This window comes from Haliotis cracherodii, unplaced genomic scaffold (assembly GCF_022045235.1).
Source record: "Haliotis cracherodii isolate W230 unplaced genomic scaffold, xgHalCrac1.p SCAF_3, whole genome shotgun sequence".
NCBI lineage: Eukaryota > Metazoa > Mollusca > Gastropoda > Lepetellida > Haliotidae > Haliotis > Haliotis cracherodii.
Genome location: NW_027266286.1, coordinates 37,471,943 through 37,486,830, shown reverse-complemented (window position 1 = coordinate 37,486,830; position 14,888 = coordinate 37,471,943). Strand labels below are relative to the sequence as shown.

Below are 14,888 nucleotides of genomic sequence, written 5' to 3'. Positions count from 1 at the left end.
CATAATCAATTTCCAAAAATCGGCTAAATATCCAGAAGCACCTAAAGTTATCTCCTTCGGAGCAACCACTAAATAAGAAGTCAAACCATACATAAAACAAGTTAAACAATGCTCTAACTGTCTCCAATACAACCACACAGCCAATCAATGTAAACTCCAAAAAACTAAATGCAGGAAATGTGCCCAAACTGACTGCCCAGGGACATGCACACCCTGGTGCATACACTGTAAAAGCATACAACATTCCTCACTATCCAACCACTGCCCTCATAGGTACACCCTCACACAACAGGCCAACAAACACATCAATATCGACACGGCCAAACTCCAAACAAAAAGACAACCACAGCATACAAAACAACCTCTGCTACCCACACCACAACCAAACAACACCCCACACTTAAACTCGGCATGGGATGGCATCCTGCGAAGAGTACACCCAGCACCCAAAACACACATCCACCACACGTCTATCCCACAACCCTCCACCTCCACTAGCACTAGCACATTCACAACATCAACACGTGTACGCAAAACAAGCAACAATACGCCCGCCACAGCCCAACCCGGCACCATACAAACCACAGCCGCTATGGCAACAACAACCGATCCCAAGCAATCACAACCCGAAAACCCAGACAGTAAGGAAACCACATCCAGGCCACTACCACAAACACAAGCACGCACGCAAACCACCCCCATGGAATGTGAGGAAACTAAATTTAACAACACAGAAGAATAAGAATGCACAACCGAGGAAGACATAAACGAAATAACTCTCTCAACCCCCCAAAAAAACAAAATCTTTAAACGTAGGCCTCAGCAAATGTCAAACAACAAACTAAACAACTTAACCATCCTTCTCGCATACATGTTAAAGGAAATAAACCCAAACGCTAGCACTAAAGCTTTCTATACCGTAGCAAATAAGCTTAAACTGACAACCCTTACCTACGAATTCTTCAGCATAGGCTTCGAATTAGTTAGCCCTACCTCAACCAAGTAAAAACCCCTAGCCTAAATCAAACCTAACCTCCAAACACTAAAAGCCCAAATAATGGAAGGCCTAAACATATTTCAGTGGAATGCCAATGGCCACGAACTAAAAGCAAAATTTAAACAAGATAAGGGTCCGCACCTTGCCTGCATCCAAGAAACCAAATTCTCAAAAAAATCTTAATTTACTCTACCAAACTACAACTCAGTTAGAAAAGACCGAGCCAAACCTAAAACCGCTAGAGCCGCAGGAGGATTAATAATACTAATCAGAGAAGACATTAACTATGAAGAAATCAAAATAAACACACCAAACCTAGAAGCAAACGGCATCCAAATAACTCTCAAAAACCCAAAAATAAACATCATTAACATATACCACTGGGCAGAACAAAAAATTCAAGCTGAGGACCTAAACAAATTACTCCAAATAAGCAATAAATCAACTATATTCCTAGGAAACTTTAACGCTCACCACCCCACTTGGAGCATAGATGAAAAAATAGATAATCATGGCAAATTAATCTCTGAATGGATAGAAACAAATAACCTTGTACTCCTAAACAATAACCAACCAACTAGATACGATAAGAAAAACCATAAAATGTCGGCTATCGACCTAACCATATGCACCCCAGACGTGGCCCAAAGTAGTCAATGGGAAGTTCACGACGCCCCACTAGGTAGTGACTACTTCCCTATAAAATACCCCCGCTAACAGTGTGGAGTACTAATTAAACATTCCAGTTATGTTACACGCCACTATATCACTTTTTTTGGAACTTGCTAATACTATTTTACACATACAAAACAATTATAGAACAATACATAGCAATTATCCCCCCTTTACCAACATACACAAAGAAACACAGTGCTCAACTTAAAACACTTCATTTTGCATAATTATACACGAATACATAACAATTATATCCCTTTATAAATATATACAAAGAAAACAAATTTGGATACATTATATATACAAAATTGTATATTTTTATATGTGTCATATATACAAACTTGTATATTTTTGTATATATCATCATTCCAATCTTGTATATGGTTTGGAAATATCATCATTCCAAAGCATATACAAGCTTGTATAGATTTATTTTTTTTGCAGTGCTCCCGCTTGAATACCACTAGTAACAAGAGTCATCCGAAGATGACATATCCCCCCCCGACGTGGCATGTCGGTAAACTGTGTGTACCTTCAAATGTATTTAGATTGGTAAGGAAATCTTTTTTTTTCCTTGATGCCAAAACCAGAAATATAATTATGGTTATTAAATATTGGTTCATGTAGCTCACTTTCTGATGATTTCAAATGTCAGGGGCTACAAATTAAAAAGATAAAAATCTATAAATAACAAACTGCACTACTAGTGAACATGATTGATATGTGCATAAAGTTTGGTGAATCTCTGTCTCATGGTTTAGAAGATATGCTCCAGACAAGGACATTACCCTAAGTTCATCAATTTTCAATTTAAATTGAAAAATGAAAAAAAAAAAAAAATCTGTTAATAGCCAAGGCACCACTACATAACCTGCTTGATAGGTGTATAAACTTTTGAGAAGCTAAGTTGTACGGTTTAGGAAATATGCTCCGGACAAGAGCACTACCCTCAAATTTCCTAATTTCATCATATTTCCATGGAAACGGCAAAAATAAAAAATTCTAAAAATCTCTAAATAGCAAAAGGCACTACTACTGAGCCTGATTGTTAAGTGTACCAAGTTTTGTGAAGCTAGGTTGTACGGTTTAGGAAATATGCTCTGGACAAGAGCACTACCCTCAAATTTCCTAAGTTCATCATATTTCCATGGAAACGACAGAAATAAAAAATTCTAAAAATCTCTAAATAGCAAAAGGCACTACTACTGAGCCTGATTGTTAAGTGTACCAAGTTTTGTGAAGCTAGGTTGTACGGTTTAGGAAATATGCTCCGGACAAGAGCACTACCCTCAAATTTCCTAATTTCATCATATTTCCATGGAAACAACAAAAATAAAAAATTCTAAAAATCTCTAAATTGCAAAAGGCACTACTACTGAGCCTGATTGGTAAGTGTACCAAGTTTTGTGAAGCTAGGTTGTACGGTTAGGAAATATGCTCCTGACAAGAGCACTACCCTCAAATTTCCTAATTTCATCATATTTCCATGGAAACGACAAAAATAAAAAATTCTAAAAATCTCTAAATTGCAAAAGGCACTACTACTGAACCTGATTGTTAAGTGTACCAAGTTTTGTGAAGCTAGGTTGTACGGTTAGGAAATATGCTCCGGACAAGAGCACTACCCTCAAATTTCCTAATTTCATCATATTTCCATGGAAACGACAAAAATAAAAAATTCTAAAAATCTCTAAATAGCAAAAGGCACTACTACTGAGCCTGATTGTTAAGTGTACCAAGTTTTGTGAAGCTAGGTTGTACGGTTAGGAAATATGCTCCGGACAAGAGCACTACCCTCAAATTTCCTAATTTCATCATATTTCCATGGAAACGACAAAAATAAAAAATTCTAAAAATCTCTAAATAGCAAAAGGCACTACTACTGAGCCTGATTGTTAAGTGTACCAAGTTTTGTGAAGCTAGGTTGTACAGTTTAGGAAATATGCTACGGACAAACAATGATTACAGGCAGACAGACGGATAAGATAGACAGACAGACGGACGGACGGACATCCTGATGGCTATATCCCCCCGTCATTATATGTCAGGGGGATAAAAATGAGGAGAAGTATGAACCAGAGATTGCGGAAATTGTAGGCAACAGCGCAGAAGTTCTCGACAAAATTCTGCCTGAAGTCCGTGCGGAAGGAGTGAAGGATCTCAATCCAGATCAGTTGTAAACTGGATCAGAAGAAAGAGCTGTTTGGAGTTGGAGTTGTTTGGACAGTGCACACCGACTTCAAACTATATATGAAATATGCTGATTGTATGAGAAGACATGTGTTATCAGTTGTCAGTTCAATCTATGACCCATTAGGCATGATTTCACCTTTTGTACTCAAGACAAACATTCTACTGCAAGACATGTGCCGTCAAGGACTTGGATGGGATGAAGAGGTGTCAGGTACTAAGCTCACTGTATGGCAGCAGTGGATTGCTGATCTTCCCCTCTTAGGAAAGGTTTCCATACCAAGATGCTACAAACCTTCAGACTTTGGAACGGTAAGGGTATGTCAACTGCACATCTTCTCAGATGCTAGTAACGAAGGGTATGGTGTCACAGCTTACCACCGGTTGAAGAATGAGATGGGCAAAGTTCATTGCTCACTGGTAATGGCCAAGGCAAGAGTAATGCCCATTAAGAAAGTAACTACACCAAGGCTTAATTAAAAGCAGCTTGTGTAACAGTTCGGTTAAGTCGCATTCTCCAGAATGAACCAGTACAAACTCACTGATGTCTATTACTTGACAGGCAGCATGTCTGTTATCAGGTATGTCAAAAATGAAACATTGCGTTTCAAGAATTTTGTGGCTGACTATTATCCAAGATGGTTCAGATCCCCAGCAATGGAAATACATTCCAATTGCAATGAATCCAACTGATGCTGCTTCAAGAGGCATGAGGATAGCCACATTCTTAAAGATGGATCAGTGGTTCCAAGGACCAACCAAGACAAGAGGCATGGTCCACTGTTGTCAAGGGCTTGGGACAATTTTCCAGAAGATGGCCCTGCTACAGATGAATCTGTGGACATTATGAACAGACTCCTGACATACATCTCATCCTGGCTGAAACTGAAAAAGATTGTAGGTTGATTTTCTCCTTTTCATGGATAATCTGAAAAGGAAATTGAAAGAGAAACAAGAATCAGTAAAACAAACTCAAGAGTTGCTGAACACTTAGATGAAAATAAGAAAACCAAAGGGACAGTACATCTAGATGTCACCTGAGAGTCAAAATCATGGAGAAAGCTGAAGTCACAATATTATGTTTACATCCAGAAGCAGTATTTCTATGACATCATCAGCTAAGATTCAAGACAGAACAAGTGAATTCGCAAAATGGATCCTATCCTCGTGGATGGACTGCTTCGAGCTGGTGGACGGTTGAGTCAGGCTTCATGACCTTATGAAGTAAAACACCCCATTATATTGCCCCAAAAGTGCTTTGTGTCTCAACTGATAGTACAAGATTCTCATGAATACAAGGGGCACAAGCTGCTATGATGACTTGCCAGTGATATTGGATTCAAGGATTTGGAAACCTTATTAAAAGGATTACTTCTAGATGTGTGATATGTAGAAAATGCAGTGCTCAGAGAAAAGAACAGAAAATGGCAGTCTTACCTGTAGGTGGGTTGACACCTGACACTTCTCACGCGTAGGCGTTGACTTCTTTGGTACCATTGTGGTGAAAAGGGGTCATTCAAATGTGAAGCGCTGTGGGGTAGTCATCACTCGCTTTGCTTTGAGAGCAGTGCTTCTTGAGCTTACTGCTTCCCTTGATACAAGCTCTTGTGTCAATGCTTTCAGACGATTCTTTGCAAGACGAGGACATACCAAGAAAGTCTGGACTGATCATGGAACAAATCTAGTAGGCTGTGAGAGGGAAATGAGAGAGAACATACACCTATGGAATATTGAGCAACTGCATCAGACTTTCCTCCAGAGGAACATTTTGTGGGAGTTCAATCCTCCATCCGCCTCTCATCACAGTGGGGTATGGGAGTGCATGATACGTACCATAAGGAGGATCTTGTACTCTCTTCTGCACAGTCAAGTCATACATTTAGATGATGATGGTCTCCAGACTCTCTTCTGCGAGGAAGAGGTTATCGTTAACAGTCGCCCGATTACCACTGTGACAAATGATGTCAAGGACCTGACACCATTAACACCCAATGATCTGCTAATGCTCCACATAGGTGGAGCACTACCTCCTGGACTATTCATAGCAGATGGCTGTTACCCCAAAAAACAATGGAAGAAGATACAGTATCTGATTCCTTCAGCAAGCGATGGTCTAAGGAATATCTTACCATGTTACAGGAACAGGTAAAATGGACTCGTTTCCGAAAGAAAATTAGTGTGAATGATATTGTTTTGGTCATGGACAATTTGCCTCGAAATGCATGGAGCCTTGGGCGAGTAGTCGAAGTGTATGGCGACAAAAAAGGATTTGTTCGCTTAGTGAGGATCAAAACCAACACCCACATCGACTGTGCTGCGTCCCATAAGCAAACTCTGTGTACTTCTGGAAGTGAACTAGATCTTGGCATATGAAAGATGCCTTTGATGATGAAATCAAAGATACATGCAAATGTATTCCAAGATTCTTAGTTAACATGTGCAAAAGATCAGTTATGTAAAAAAGTATATAATTGCTTCATTCATACTCCACTACTAGCAGGCTTCGTTTAAATTGTAAAGGGAAGTAAGTCTTTTTTGTTGTTAGTATCGCTATGTTCAAGAGACTGTGCTGTGAGCGGGGGACCGTGGAGGTTAAAAAACAGTTATTATTCAATTAAATGCAAAACTTCAATGACCGAGACGTAAGACATTATTAAAATGACCATTTATTTACATATCTAAATATTAGTATATTTCACAGACGTTTTGCATTGTATTGTAGTCAATCAAGCTGCAAGCGCTAGCTCAGTATTTGTGGCAACAGCAACCTTCAACTAGAACAAGTGTCAGATTATGAGACTAAGAACTAGTAAACTCGATGAAGGTGCAGAATGATTTGGCGACCCTAATCCTTGAAACCCACACCCTGGTTTCGAACCTGGAAACTCCCCAGCAGTTTCTTCCCATGTGTCCCTGTCTCCCACACCTGTCACAATTGCCATTAAACCTCCACTGTCCCTGTGAACCCTTCCTTCCTTGACCATTTGTTCACAATTTCTTGCAATGTGACCTTGTAACACTTCATTAGAATTTCCCTAGATTCAGCTGCAATGTTTTGCTGATAATTCTGCTTGGCTTAGTGTAAAGTTAAATACAGATCCACACAGATGACATCCTTACCTTGTCAGCTTGCTGACGGGGTTAACCTCTTTGGACAAGGCGTCTGACCTCGGATCAGAACATCCATGATTCAAATCCCATCACGGGACTCGAAAACTTTATGGCCGCTACATTGGCGCCAAACGTGGGGCTGAGCATGTTCATATTAAATTTCAGCAAAATAAGTCTCAGTGCCCAACTATGCCACCAGGGACGTGCCTTCTGTTGACAGGGGAGTATGTAGCAGGGCGTAGAGTCATCCCATGGATGACATCCTTACTTTATCAGCTGGCTGATGGGGGTTAACCTATTTGGTCATGTGCACAAGGCGTCCAACCTCGGATTAAAGGTCCGAGGATTGAATCCCATCACGGGACTTGGAAATTTTATGGCCGCTACAGTTACCTTATCTGCAGTTATCCAAAATACATTTTTTCTCACCTCTGATTCAGTGCTCTCCTGAAGTGTGCTGTTCTGAGCGCTGCTATAGCAACAACATCAGTGACATCAGGAAATGCTTTTGACACATTTGTTGTTTAACATATTTCACTTGCTTGGCCGTTTCATCCTTCTTCTCATTCCTATCTGTCAGTTCCTGTTGGTACGAAACTGCTGTATTTACTGTCTTGAACCTGTCTGGAAAAACCTGTTTAACATAAGAGTACAATTGGTGCTGCTCATCGGATAATGTAGTGAAAAATCGCTCGACTTCCCCCTTCAGTGCTAAATGAACGCATTCTACTTTCTTGACTTCCACAGTGATGTCTCTGACGACAAATAAACTTAGTAGTATAGGTAATAGGGGTTCTGCCGCAACTCCTCTGGAGCCAGATTTATATACCTATACCACCACTACAGGGGGAACTTTTTATGTAAAAATGATGATGCGATTCAACGATAGTCATGATATTAAGCTAAATTGACTCCAGCTCACCACCACCTGGAGTCAATCAATGCTTCTATGATATAAATTTTTATAGGTAATAGGGGTTCTGTCGCAACTCCACTGGAGCCAGATTTATATACCTATACCACCACTACAGGGGGATTTTTTTATGCAAAAATGACGATGTGATTCAACGATAGTCAGGAGTCGTATTAAAAGAAACATCAATATTAATTAATAATGAATAAAATTTACTATAGCCCACGAGGATATTGGAAAGGTATAGAAGCAATAACAAATTAGCCACCGCGGCTAAGGTATCTAAAGATGTGGCCAAGGATTGGTTAAAGAAACAAGTGATGTGGCAAATATACTTACCGGCACCGCGTTATATACCGAGGAAGAAGTTTGATATTTTTACAACGAATGAAGTTCATCAGGCTGACCTCTTGTTTCTTCCCCACGATAAGGTAAGACGCAAAACGTATAAATACGCTTTAACCGTAGTGGATGTGCCTAGTCGATACAAAGAGGCTGAGCCATTAACCTCGAAAGATTCAACAGAAGTAGCTGATGCACTAAGCCGTATATATAAACGCGGACCACTAAAATGGCCTAAGCTATTTAAAGTAGATCCTGGTGGCGAGTTTATGGGATCGGTAACTAAACTGTTAACAAAGCACGATGTCGAAATCAGGCGTGGTGAAAAAGAGGCCCACCGTAGTCAAGCTATCGTTGAAAGATTTAACCAGACATTAGCGGAACGTTTGTTTGGCTATCAGTATGGGATAGAAATTAAATCGGAACGATTGAGATCAACCGGGTGACACGATTATCAGCTGTTGTATCAGTGCTGAATAATGAAGTAACGAGATTAATCAGGTAGAAACCATCCGATGCGATTAAAATGAAATCTGTGACTTCCGAATCTTCAGCACCGCGGAGAGGCAAAGAACAAAAACTTCTGGATAGAGTAAGTGAACTCGAAGGAGGCCTAGGCCGCGCAACCAATCCGATTTGGTCTCTTACGACATATACCATTAGTCGATTGGTTATGAATGAAGGAGAGCCTATTCTTTATTATCTTAAAGATGGACCGGGCAGGGCATTTGTACGAGATGCGGTACAGTATTATCGCCCTAAATAACCATAAGCAAAGGTAGTTACACCATCATTATCAATCCATCTCTTTGTATCTAAGGGGGATAATGATGTCTTGTTCATTCTTAATCCATATATCCTATGATTGTAACTTCTTAAAGAGTTCATCTTGTGTTTGAATGTTCTACCATTGAATAATGCTTCTTTATACTGTTCGTGTTTGATATGCTTTTTTACCACATACTTCTTAACATCCTTAGCTTTTCTTATCTCTCCATTATTGGACTTCTTTATGGAATACATCTTAGGTCTTAATCCGACATACTCCGCTATAGGAGTCCAAGCACATTCATCCTTCATCTTACCTAACACCTTTTTATTTACTACGCTGTGCAGTGGATTATCTTTTGGGTAATGGCTCGTGTCGTACATATCTATTTTTTCTGTCATATCTTTATACACATCCTCCTCGGTTTGTATTTCCATCAACAACGAATCTGTGTCGGTATATAACACCTCGCATCTATCACCGAATTGCTTCTTAATTTTGTTGTAATAAAAGTCATACATAAAGTGATTTGGCAAGTCGAGAATACTCATACCGACGTACACCGGTCTGTTGAATTTTATATTACTCTTCTGCATTATCAAATATCTTGCTTCTGTTAAAAGCCGGACTGGCTATAAGTTTCCTGAGTCTTTCTTCCTCATTAGACCTGACCAATTTAACATCAATACGCTTCAATATACATCAATATACCATTAGTCGATTGGTTATGAATGAAGGAGAGCCTATTCTTTATTATCTTCAAGATGGACCGGGCAGGGCATTTGTACGAGATGCGGTACAGTATTACCGCCCTAAATAACCATAAGCAAAGGTAGTTACACCATCATTATCAATCCATCTCTTTGTATCTAAGGGGGATAATGATGTCTTGTTCATTCTTAATCCATATATCCTATGATTGTAACTTCTTAAAGAGTTCATCTTGTGTTTGAATGTTATACCATTGAATAATGCTTCTTTATACTGTTCGTGTTTGATATGCTTTTTTACCACATACTTCTTAACATCTTTAGCTTTTCTTATCTCTCCATTATTGGACTTCTTTATGGAATACATCTTAGGTCTTAATCCGACATACTCCGCTATAGGAGTCCAAGCACATTCATCCTTCATCTTACCTAAAACCTTTTTATTTACTATGCTGTGCAGTGGATTAACTTTTGGGTAATGGCTCGTGTCGTACATATCTATTTTTTCTGTCATATCTTTATACACATCCTCCTCGGTTTGTATTTCCATCAACAACGAATCTGTGTCGGTATATAACACCTCGCATCTATCACCGAATTGCTTCTTAATTTTGTTGTAATAAAAGTCATACATAAAGTGATTTGGCAAGTCGAGAATACTCATACCGACGTACACCGGTCTGTTGAATTTTATATTACTCTTCTGCATTATCAAATATCTTGCTTCTGTTAAAAGCCGGACTGGCTATAAGTTTCCTGAGTCTTTCTTCCTCATTAGACCTGACCAATTTAACATCAATACGCTTCCTTAGATTCTCCATAGTTTTACCGAATACTGAGTTATTCATGAGCTTATATAGATTCTTTTCGAAATCGCTGGTAGCTATCTTTCTTAAATCTGTGTTCAGCCTTATATAGGGCTCCATCCAAGGACTTTGATCAAACTTTAGAACTCTGTGTATTTTCTTAAGTTTCATACCTAACGATAGATATAACTGGAGATTGCTGTAGTGAACTATATATTTTGTCTTATCCATCAGATTTGGTACAAGTTTTTCTACGTTAGCTAACCTTGTATTTCCCATCAAGGAGTGTTGATATTCCGACATCCAATCTTTATTAACCATTAATCTTTCGGGAGCTAGCGGATAACTGTTATGGTCTTTATGTAACGAATTTGGATATTCCAAGTCAACTTCTAGTATGTACCCTTTATTCGCATCATTCACATTTATATCATCCACTTTGATATCATCGACCCACTCAAAACCCCCCGTGGGTAAAGGTTGACTCATAGCCCATCCGTACAAATTGTTGGCGTCGAGATATAATATGTGTGTGTCGGGTTTACTCGGATCATATCCTTCCACTAATTTATTATTAGCCTTAGAATACCTTTTCGCTACCATCGATATACCACCTCTTAATCCTTTCTCAATAAACAAGTGCATATCGTAATCTGTGAGTAGTTTTAGGGCTACACCGGTCTTCTTCAACAATGCATCCCACGATAGTCCGGGACTGGAATAGTACCAAGCCGTATTGTTTTAAACATGTCTTTCTAAATATCTCGAATATATCGGCGAGTAACAGTACATCGGTTTTTAAGAACAGATCGTGATAATCACCTAAATTCTTACAACCTAATTTATCCCACACCGTCAGAGCGTGTTCATAATCGGCATCGGTTATTTTAGATTCTGTTAAGTTACTATAGAATAATTCAAGAGGTGGTAATTTAGTTTCATCGAATCTAGACCAATCATCCATATATTCGTAAGGATATACACCTTTTCTCAACAACAAATGACGAGTTAACCTATCAGTATATTTATTTGTTAACACAAAGTCATCAGGATTGTTCGCATTAGCTAAATTGTCCAGGGAAGATAACAGAAACTGTACGGAGTCTATGAATCTAAGTCCATTACTTTGCTTTATTCTGGCTTTCCCATCCTTGTCCCTATAAGGTCTTTGAGATAGCTTGCATGATGAGATGAGAATCGTATCCTCTAAGGTTATGAAACACAACGGGGATGGGTATTGTTTGAGAATTCATTTTCAGTTTCAAGTTACACTCGTTATGCGCGGCTCCCCGATAAATACCCGTGACGTGGCAATGATCTCTTACGGAATCCCCATTCAGGGGTTTATTACAAAAATGACAACTAGTTGACCTCTTATAGGCCCTCCAATTATCCCTTGTCATACACATGGGTTTCTTACGCGATACATTTTCCCTGGTTATTCTCTCTTCATTTTGTAGATATTCTAGGAACTTTCCCGCTGCATCGGGACCTCTGTAAATCACAGGCGGGTTTGTTTTCCCATCATACCTTACAACTATATATCCAAACCCACAAGGAATATGTTCTTGAGTTTTGTACGTAAAACTACTATCTTGATTATTGTGTTCAGTATTTTCTATAGGTTTGATAAGCCCTTCAAAGTCGGCGTAAATTATGTACGGTACTGGCATTTGGTTACAATAATGTTCAAATTTTAATATATTTTTCTCCTCTTTAGGCATATCAATCCTGATAGCAGTCTGTCCAACCATCTACAGTCTTCTTTATGCGCTTCCAATAGATCTTGTCTGCTGTACCCATGCAGGCATCTTTTGCAGAAATTTTTCCTTTCCTTATATTTAGTTTGATCGTATAATAGCCTGTTTAAACTCTTTATCCATGTAAAATGATATTTTCCATCTTTTTCGATCAGAAATGAATTGATTCTGGGAATATGTTCTGGAGCGGAGCTTATCCTGTGTACAAAATTCCTTTAGAAGAATGTCCAAAAACATTTATAGCTAAATTATTTTGCTTTTCCACCTTATCAATTTGTGATATTGGTGTAGGTTCGTCTATGCCATCGAAGTTGAGTCCATTCTTTTGGGGATAGCTCGAAGGTCTATTTGCAATTTTAGAATCTACGGGGAGCAATGCAGATCTTATCATCATTCTTAAACAGTCATCGGATTTATTTTTTACATTAATTATGGCTTTTTTCTTCTTATAATACGGGGGTAAATCTATATACGGATTCGGTTATAACTTCTTGATTGCTCCGGAAATATGGTTCGGTAAATTTGGTGCTATCGTCTGTGCTACTTTTACTCAATGACATTTTAATTGTCAGCTGGTATTTTAAACTATGTAAATCATCTAACTCCTCGTTAATTTTGCTCGATATGATGGGCTTAACATCATTAACATCCATGTTGGAATTAATATCCATCTTCCAACCTCTTAGATATTTACCAATGCCAGCGGATGTGGGTACAAATTTTAATTCTTGTTGTTTTTTATCAACTTCGTCAACTGATTTATTATCAACATTATTATTATCTAGTAAATCGATCAATTCAGCTTTTCTCATTCGAGAATATCCATGTAGACCACATTGTTTTGCCATAGCCTTCAACTCTCTGACGAAAACCATTGTGATTTAATGGTATATACAAAATGATTCATTTGTCTAAATGGTTATTTTTCATATATAAATACGTATTCTCCCCAACCTATTCCTCTCATTGATGTAATCTCTCTTCCTAGCGTAAATAATCTGCTTCCTGACCTTATCAGCACCGTGACTCTTACATAAACTGTAACTACATTTGACTCCAATCCCACATACAGAACAAACGTAATTTTTAAAACCCTTTCTGATGTTGTAAGCGTGGGTACCACAGTAAATACCAACGGATGGCTTCTGACATTGAATTGATTTCCCCATGAGTGTATATTTGCACAGATTCATGGTTATACACATATCATATCATTTGTCTAAAAGGTAAATCACATCTCCACTGGTGATTTATTGATTAGCAGTCAGAGTGACTCACTCGCCCGCCCTAACTAGGTCATGGTTTATGATTAGTTATTCTGTAACCTAAAATCATCACACCAGTCAACCCAAATATTATGAATAATACCTCGCGGTTTTTCTGAGCCTCTGACGGTGTATAAAACTGACTTATTGTTGGTTTTGGCAAAGGGTCAAGTTTCTTTCCATAAACGAGGAAGTATTCGTGCATGGCAGATTCGACATCCTTAAACGTTTGAATTGAATGTCCCTGTCTACGCAGTTCTTCATGAATAAAATCTAATCTCTCTATTCTCCGCCTGGTCTATTGTGACTGGGCTGCTTCGAGTTGTTCTAATGCTTAATTATGTCGTTTACGCTCCTCTTCAACTTCTTTAGTGTTTGATTCCCTCATACTAGAAAATAAATAATTACTCCCCGAAAAAGCTAGAGCATTAACAATAGCTCCACCGACCATCATCGCAATTGTTGCCATGTTTATATGAATATAAAATATTCAAATGTTCAATAATATAAAATATTCAAATGTTTAATTACTTCATTATATCTTCCGGGATAAGCCCTTGTTTGATGAGCATATCTTTTGTTGCCATTGCTAATCCAATATCGAGAATCATCATACCGATATCATAACCATTAAAATCTAGCTTGGGTGGTGTGGCTTTAGTAATCATTTTAGCTATACAGGCATAGCCAATGGCCAAGCCGCTGACCACCGCTGAATGATACGTCGCGTTTACCAACATTTTACCGTCTGTAACTGGAGTAGTCATGCTTCTTATAGCATTATATGGGGGCTAACCTCTAATTCAAGTTGTTGTGACATCGGGGGTGACGTTTTCTCTTCTCCGGTCTTATAAAACAACCATACAGCCGCTATAGCAACAACTCCTACTAGTGCCCAAGTTTTAATCGGATCAATATTTGAATTATTCATTAGTTTCGCTTTCCGCGCCAGTCCGCCCTTTCTACAAGCCGCGATTCGGGGGGGGGGTTCTTCCTCGTCACTCTGGCTTCCTTTTTCACACGTTATGATTGTGGTTCCACAATCTGTTGTGATTGTATTTCCTCGTTCACAATCTCTTGTGATTGTGTTTCCGCAATCTGTTGTGGTGTCACTTGAGTCTCCATTATTATTAAGTGGGCACGTATGTTTAAATTGACAATACCTAGCCATTATTAAAGCTGTGGTGAGTAGAGCTTAGAACATTCCATATCTATGACAAAACTCACAGCTCACTGAGCTTATAGCGTGTTCGATGAATGGGTCTTTGTCAAGAGATTCGCATAAATACATGCGATGTTCTGCGGGGATAGGAAGAAATGTACTAGCTCCCAGTCTAGACTCGTAACGCG

At 38.8% G+C, this 14,888-nt stretch overlaps 1 protein-coding gene across 4 annotated transcripts in view; it reads right to left on the bottom strand.

Annotated features, from left to right (window-relative positions):
• LOC139474319 (ankyrin repeat, PH and SEC7 domain containing protein secG-like) overlaps window positions 1-14,888 on the bottom strand; it is a 129,267-nt gene that overhangs the window by 62,014 nt on the left and 52,365 nt on the right. For 2 of the 4 annotated variants that reach the window (XM_071257286.1, XM_071257285.1), the window contains exon 2: window positions 7,403-7,607. The exons of 1 other annotated variant lie outside the window; for it this stretch is intronic. The gene's annotated coding sequence lies outside the window, so the exon portion shown is untranslated. The remainder of the gene's footprint in view (window positions 1-7,402; window positions 7,608-14,888) is intronic. One more of the 4 variants, XM_071257288.1, reaches the window with a different exon arrangement.